General features: G+C 41.4%; 1 pseudogene across 1 annotated transcript; it reads right to left on the reverse strand.

Moving 5' to 3' along the window:
• Nucleotides 1-6,507: 6,507 nt before the first annotated feature.
• LOC308535921 (dynein light chain 1, cytoplasmic-like) lies at nt 6,508-6,754 on the reverse strand (annotated as a pseudogene). Its single transcript has one exon. The product of its transcript is annotated as a dynein light chain 1, cytoplasmic-like (transcript).
• Between the last annotated feature and the right edge of the window lie 325 nt (nt 6,755-7,079).

Consider the following 7,079-nt stretch of genomic DNA (forward strand, 5'->3'; position numbering starts at 1 on the left):
CTCCCCCAGAGCTTTGGGCATCCTGCTTTGAGAGTTTGCCCCAGCCTGCCCAAACCCCTGTTACAAAGCAGTGGTCTGTGGTACTGCCAAGTCCCTTTGTAATTGCCTGTTGTCCTGTTTCGACACCATCCCTGGAGGGAATAGCTCAATCTCAGTGAGAGAATAATTTAATAATTTACTTTTTCAGTTTCTGACAGCAAAGGAGGCTCCTAAGGTAGCGATCAGTATATGGTTGAATGTGTGAGGGTGACTCTGATCCTTGCCACAGTGCACTGGCTCACAAAGAATAATTATAATGATTCCCAGAGGTTCTCATTAAATTCCTGATGCCTAGGAAGAGTGCCAGGCAGTTCCTGGGAGACCTGAGCCGTGTGGCTGTCTCAAGCTGGTGGGCCCTGGTTTGTATTTGCCTTCTATAAGACGGTAGGCAATGATACCTCTCCTCCATCAGTGGAAATGGTGAGTTTGAGACCAGAGCTGAAAATGGAATTTTAGGAGTTTAGACAAAGCCTCATTCATCGCTCCCCTTTTTGCAGAGGAAGAAAATGAACACAGGAAGGGCCAGGGAGCTGCTCGTGGTTGCAGCCAATTAATCAAAGCCAGGACTGCAAACCAAACCCAGCTTCTCTGATAAGTGCTCTTTCCACTGTGCCACTGCGTTGTAGGGCTTGGAGGATAATTTACACAAATTCAAGGTGTCATTCTTGCAAATAATCACTTGAAACTTCCAGACACCATATGCACCACGCCCCTGCCCAAAGTATAAGTTTTTATTTAAATGATATAAGCTGTCAAACTGTCTTAAGGCGGTTATAAATATTTACAATAAACTTTAATTTACAGTTTTCAAAAGTGAGTTTAGACTTCGACCTTCCAAATATCATCCATGTGGTTTAACAAAAACTTTAAGCAAGCAGAAAATGCACAAAAGAAAACTGGTATATCTTTTGAAACAAATGTATTTTAAATATGGTTGTTAAGATATATTTTTTTTCAAAAATTAACTGAAAATTATTTATTTAGAAACTAGGTTAAAAAGCTGTTTGGAATTTATGTTATCACAGGACTCCTAAAATATTCATGGAATGTTTCCGGTGTTACTAACTCCCCCTCACCCCCACCCTAAGGTCTTGAAATTATCTCTGGAGCTGAAAAATGTTGAAGTGATTTGAATGTTTATACAGTTGCTTAAGGAGGTAGCTGACTGGCTTTTCTCGCCTCTCTGTGTAAGTGTCAGGAGAAATATTCCCTGAAAAAGGTATGTCCAGGGTAACGGATCCATTGGCAACCATGAAATCCAAAAGGTGGGGTGGTCAACCTTGTTATTTCCCTTCCAAGGAACTAGGTGGATGCAATCCACAAAGCTCAAAATTCAATCATAAATAACGGTTTATCACCTCCCTAGGACGTTCGATACCCCAAACTGGACAACTTGGCGATTTCAGAACTGGTACCTTTCATTGAGAGGACGAGGGGCGGGCGGGGGGAGGAGAGGGTCCCCAGTGGGGACATGTGCTCCAGCGTCCAGGAAGCAGGTTTTTAATTCAAAACTGCGTCTGCCTCTGGGTGACGCCAGTCTTTCCTCTTACATAAAGTGACCTTTACAGGCTCCCTTCACAGCACTTGGCTCCCCGCGCTCAGCGCTTGTCACAAGGCCGCGGGTTGCCTGCTTGTTCTTATTCAAGTGACGACTGGGAGTGCTTGACAGGGGGTGATGCTGACAGCCTCTCTCTGACAGGAGATGGTCAGCATTCTTGACCCGGGCACTCCGAGAGCCTGGGAAAACACTTTGATTTCAATGTGGCTTTAAAAAACAATACGCGGTTGAACCAAATAACCGTGTAAAATAGGGCCACAGAGCAGTTTTTGTGGGATTAGCTGGTTCTCAGCGCCCCTAAACAAACTCATGACAAGGTCGGTGTGCTGAGCAGGGTACCCTCTTATTTGTATGCATTCGGCTTGACATACACAATCACTGCTCTTACCTCAAACTTACTGCACAGAAATTAACATGTAGAACAGGAGTGAGAGGCAAAATTTGTGAATCGGAAGTATGAAATCATGTATTAAATACAAGGGTGTGAGTTGTAAGGGTGGGCAGGAGGATTCCATACTGATAGGCCCAGTCGAAGTGGGGAGGGGGCGGGAGGGGGTGATCCAGGCAGGCCTAGAAAGTGAAGAGATCTTGCCCCTCCCCCCCCCCTAAAAAAAAAGTGAGCAGGGAGGGGGAGGAACAAAGGTATTCCTCTGAAGACTTCCTCAGTGCACACTCATTTGGTTTATTTCTAACTAGTGATTAAGATTAAGTGGTTTTCTTTGTGTATGTGTGTAGATTATTTTAGAGGGAAAGGAAAATGAATAATTAAGCTCTCTTTTCTCTTTTTAAGATTTTGTTTTTCCTCTGAGTCTCTGAAAAGGAACATAAACAGAATAAAGCAAAACTGAATTTTCTATAGGCTCACATTTCTTAAGAAACATTTTCTGTCATTTGGCTTGAGTTTGAAAAATTGACTTTCACTAGAATATTTTATTCTAGATACTATCAGCCGTGGGCAAACTACGGCCCGTGGGCCGGATTCGGCCCTTTCGGCTGTTCTATCCGGCCCGCGGAGCCGAAAGAGCGGAGGGTTCTCTTGCTCTCCCCTCCGCTCCTTCACCAGCAGCAGTGTTAACATGTATTAGTTCACACAAACACTCCTTCCACGCTTTTGTTCCGGCCCTCCGGTCCAGTTTAAGAACCCATTGTGGCCCTCGAGTCAAAAAGTTTGCCCACCCCTTTACTAACTCTACAAAGGGTAGCTCTCCCACAAAGTTGATATTAGTGATTAATTCAGGCTTAGCCCAGTAATGTTAAGGTAAAAAAAAAAAAAAAAACAAACAAAAACAAAAAAAAAAACAACCATTGAAACCTGTAAAGAATTTTTGTGAATTTATTTGAGCCAAACTGTCGACATATGCCGGGAAGTAGAACCTTAATGAATTGAGATAATGCTCCGGAGAATGGCGGGTTACATCTGTATTTATACATTGCAGTCAAAGGAAGGGACATAGGTGGATTACATGAAATTCATTGGTGATAGATTAGAAAGAGGGGAGAAAGCAAAGCGGGAGGGGGGGGGAACCCCTGGGATTGGATAAAAAGTAAAATGATGGACACATACTTAGGTGGGTGCAGGAACAATTAACATGATAATGAAGGAATTTGTGGTATCAGTCCTGGCGCTCAGTACATTAGGCTGTGCCCCAAGGGCTCCAGAAAAAGGGAAGTTACAAGTTACCCAGACACTTCAAGGGTATGTTATCATAGATGCAAAAAGACAGACAGGCTCAGTTAAGGTGAAAGTTGACCTTGTCAGTGAAGATACCGGCCTAGGACGTAACTGCCCACCACAACTGCTTTCAGTTAAAGTTTAATTTCAGACCATCCTCTGTGGTTACTCTAGGTCTCTGAGTTTGCAAGACCGCCATGCAGGCCCCCCTGAGCTTGTCAGGTCAGCATGTGGCCCCTTTCGTGCACATCTAGTTCATAGTAAGTGCTCAATAAAGGATAGGCATCACAATAAAAGAAGACAGCGAGGGTTGGTGATGAGTGTGGCAGATAGTTTTCAGGTCTAGTGACCAGATTTTCCATGGGTTTTTTTTGCACATTTTTCTTTTTTGGTAAAAAAAAAGATAATGTTTTATTAGCAGTATACCTAAAACTGGTTGCCAATTCACATATAAATAAGACAATGCATACTTTAAAACAAGAATTAGGAAATACAGACACCTATGTAAAAGCTGGTTTTATTTCTCCAGGTTTTATTATCAATGATTTATAAGTTTGATACCTATTAGCAAATTTAACTAAAAATAATCAAAATTACTTTTCCTGTAAGTAGAAGATACCTTTAAAAAATCCTGTATAGGGCACAGTAGCAGGCCTACAAATAGGAGTAAAGTACAAGGTTTGCTCTCAAGGAACTTACATGGGAAGCATGGGAAGATAGGACATAATACTATTGGTGGTGTAGTGCTAATCATAGTAATTAACAGAGTATTAATAATGGCAGTAGCAGCAACTAATAGTTACTGAGTACTTACTAAATGGGCCTACACATATTGTATATGAATTATCTTATTTAGTTATTATAAAATCTATGATATTGGTACTTCAATCAGCATTAGATTTGACTGTATATAATAGTTAATTCCAAATAAGTATATTAAAATAAAAATTTATTTTTAAAAATTAAATTTATTGGGGTGACATTGGTTAGTTAACAAAATTACACAGGTTTCAGGTGTACAAATTTACAACAATAACAACAACAAATTTACATTTCTTTTATGTAAAAACATCCAGAAGTGGGTGGTTCAAGGCTGGAATGGTGTCTTTTGGGTCATCTTAGATCCAGGCTCCTTCTATCTCTTCCACCACCCTTGGGACAGGGCTTGGATGTTCTTGATCCAGGATGGCTGCTAGAGTTCCAGATACCTTATCCGAGTTCAAGGTAGGAAAAAAAGAAGAAGTGGGGGTAGAGCAAAAGGAAACAACTTTCTAGATAATTCTTTTTAGAGAAATGTTGGAGCCCTCATATGATGACTACCACTTACATCTTATTTTCTATCTGAAGTTTCAAGGAAGACCATACATACACTCCTTCAGCTGGATACATTGCTACCCTCTCCCCCAAATCAGGGTTCTATTAGCAAAGAAGTAGGGGAGAATGGTTATTGGGAAGAGTATAAGCAGTTTCTGCCATAATTTTTATCACTCTTCAATCAGTAGACAAGAAAGTGAGGATTAGGAGTTGAAGAAAATTTATCACCATTTGGTGGGGCCAGGATTGTCATCCAGGCAGCTAGCTCCACTGCCTTTGAGTCTAACCTCTATGCAAACTACCCCCACGAACTGGCATGGGAACACAGCACAAACCTCCCACAGAGATGGAAAAATGCTTAGAAGCATTAACTTAGAGCTTTTTACGTATTTCTAAAATTCTTACTAAGGTTTTAACATTTTCCTTTCAAATATGGTACTGCTGTAATGATGCTCAATTGGTCCCCTTTTAACATTTGAACAATTCAAATAGAACACATCTGATTTTTAAAACAGAACTATGTAGTTGCTTTCCATGCCTTCAAGTGAGAGTCATATTGACATCAGAGAGATATGAGGAAGATCTCAGGCGCTCAGAGGAACCTGGAGCACTAACGCCAGAGTCTCCATCAATTGCTTTTGATGCATTTATAGCTCATAGAGACATCATGTTCATCACTATCCATAGATTCCATCACAAGATCCAGATCAGGAAAATAGAGGAAAAAAATGAATGCTTTTCATTCATGCTCAACCAGAGAAGTGCCATAGTGTTTATTCTGAGGGTCAGCAAAGAGCAGTGGGCCCCTAGCTGGGTTGTCTCACTGATTAGAGCAGTGGTTCTCAACCTTCCTCATGCCGTGACCCTTTAATACAGTTCCTCATGTTGTGGTGACCCCCAACCATAAAATTATTTTCGTTGCTACTTTATAACTGTAATTTTGCTACTGTTATGAATCGTAATGTAAATATCTGATATGCAGGATGTATTTAGGCGACCCCTGTGAAAGGGTCATTCGACCCCCAAAGGGGTTGCGACCCACAGGTTGAGAACCGCTGGATTAGAGTGTCATCCTGTGGACTGAAGTGTTGAGGGTTTCATTCTGGTCAAGGGCACATACCTCGGTTGCAGTCTTGATCCCCGGCCCCTAGTTTCGTGCAGGAGGCAAACAATTGATATCTCTCTCACATCAATGTTTCTCTCTCTGTCTCTCTCCCTCCCTTCCACTCTGTCTAAAAATCAATGGGGAAAAATATTCTCGGGTGAGGATTAACAACAAAAAGAATAGTGGAAAGAATCCTGGGTTCTAGACTTGGCTTTGCTGCTAATGAGCTGTGTAATCCCAAGCAAATAATTTCACCTCTCTGGACTTCAGTTTCTTCCTCTTTATTTTTATTTTATTTTAATTTTTTCCCTATTTTTACTTTTTTGGGGAAAGAAATAGATTTTGAGGAGGAAAAACATGAGGCAGAGAAATATGGAATAGAAAATAAATACAAATAAAAGCTGTTTTTTTAATTGTTTTATAAGCACAACAAATGAGTTCAGAGAATGCCCTGTACAAAACAACACAAAAAAGGTTCAAGCCGAAACCAGTTTGGCTCAGTGGATAGAGCGTCGGCCTGCGGACTGAGGGGTCCCGGGTTCGATTCCGGTCAAGGGCATGTACCTGGGTTGCGGGCACATTCCTAGTGGGAAGTGTACAGGAGGCAGCTGATCGATGTTTCTCTCTCATCGATGTTTCTAACTATCTCTCTCCCTTCCTCTCTGTAAAAAATCAATAAAATATATTAAAAAAAAAAAGGTTCAAGATCAAGATATTCCTTTAAGCAAGGCTGAAGATGTCAGCCTCTGGTATTTGAAAGTTAGGCTGCAATCCTTATTTTTTGGATGAATCACTGGGTATGTGGTACAGTCCATGCTTTTAACCAGATTTAAACAGAAGAATGGCCACTTGGCCCAGGTAGAAATAGATGAAGTGTTTGGTTTCATGTGTCACATAACTACCAAAGTTCTTCTCCACGATTCAGTGCCAGGGGGATTGTACTTCTTATCAAACTCCTCTAATATGCACCACAATATCCTTCTCTATGTTATATTTCTCCAACACCCGAGTAGCACATTCCACGGAATCCTGCTGCATTTTTGATCACCGCCTTGTGGTCACACATGGTTACAGTGGAGCAGGGCTGGCCCACTGCAAATGTCTCCTGGGGGACGGGCTGGTGAGGCTCAGACCCAGCGGGAGAAGCCACAGCTACCGAAGCCATGGCACATCTCCTCCTCCTTTTTAAAGTAAAGATATGTCTTCAATTGCTCCCTTTCAATTATAATATTTTACAATCATTAGCTATTCTAGATTCAGTTGCCTTTCTTTGGAAAGAGTATAGACTTTGACTTCAGAGGACCTGGATCGACTCTCAGCTCTGCCTTGCATAAGCTGTGTGACTTTGCACAAGTCACCTAACATTTTGAATTTTAGTTTTCTTATGTGTA

This window comes from Myotis nattereri, assembly GCF_964212035.1.
Source record: "Myotis nattereri genome assembly, chromosome: 2".
NCBI classification, from domain to species: Eukaryota; Metazoa; Chordata; class Mammalia; order Chiroptera; family Vespertilionidae; genus Myotis; species Myotis nattereri.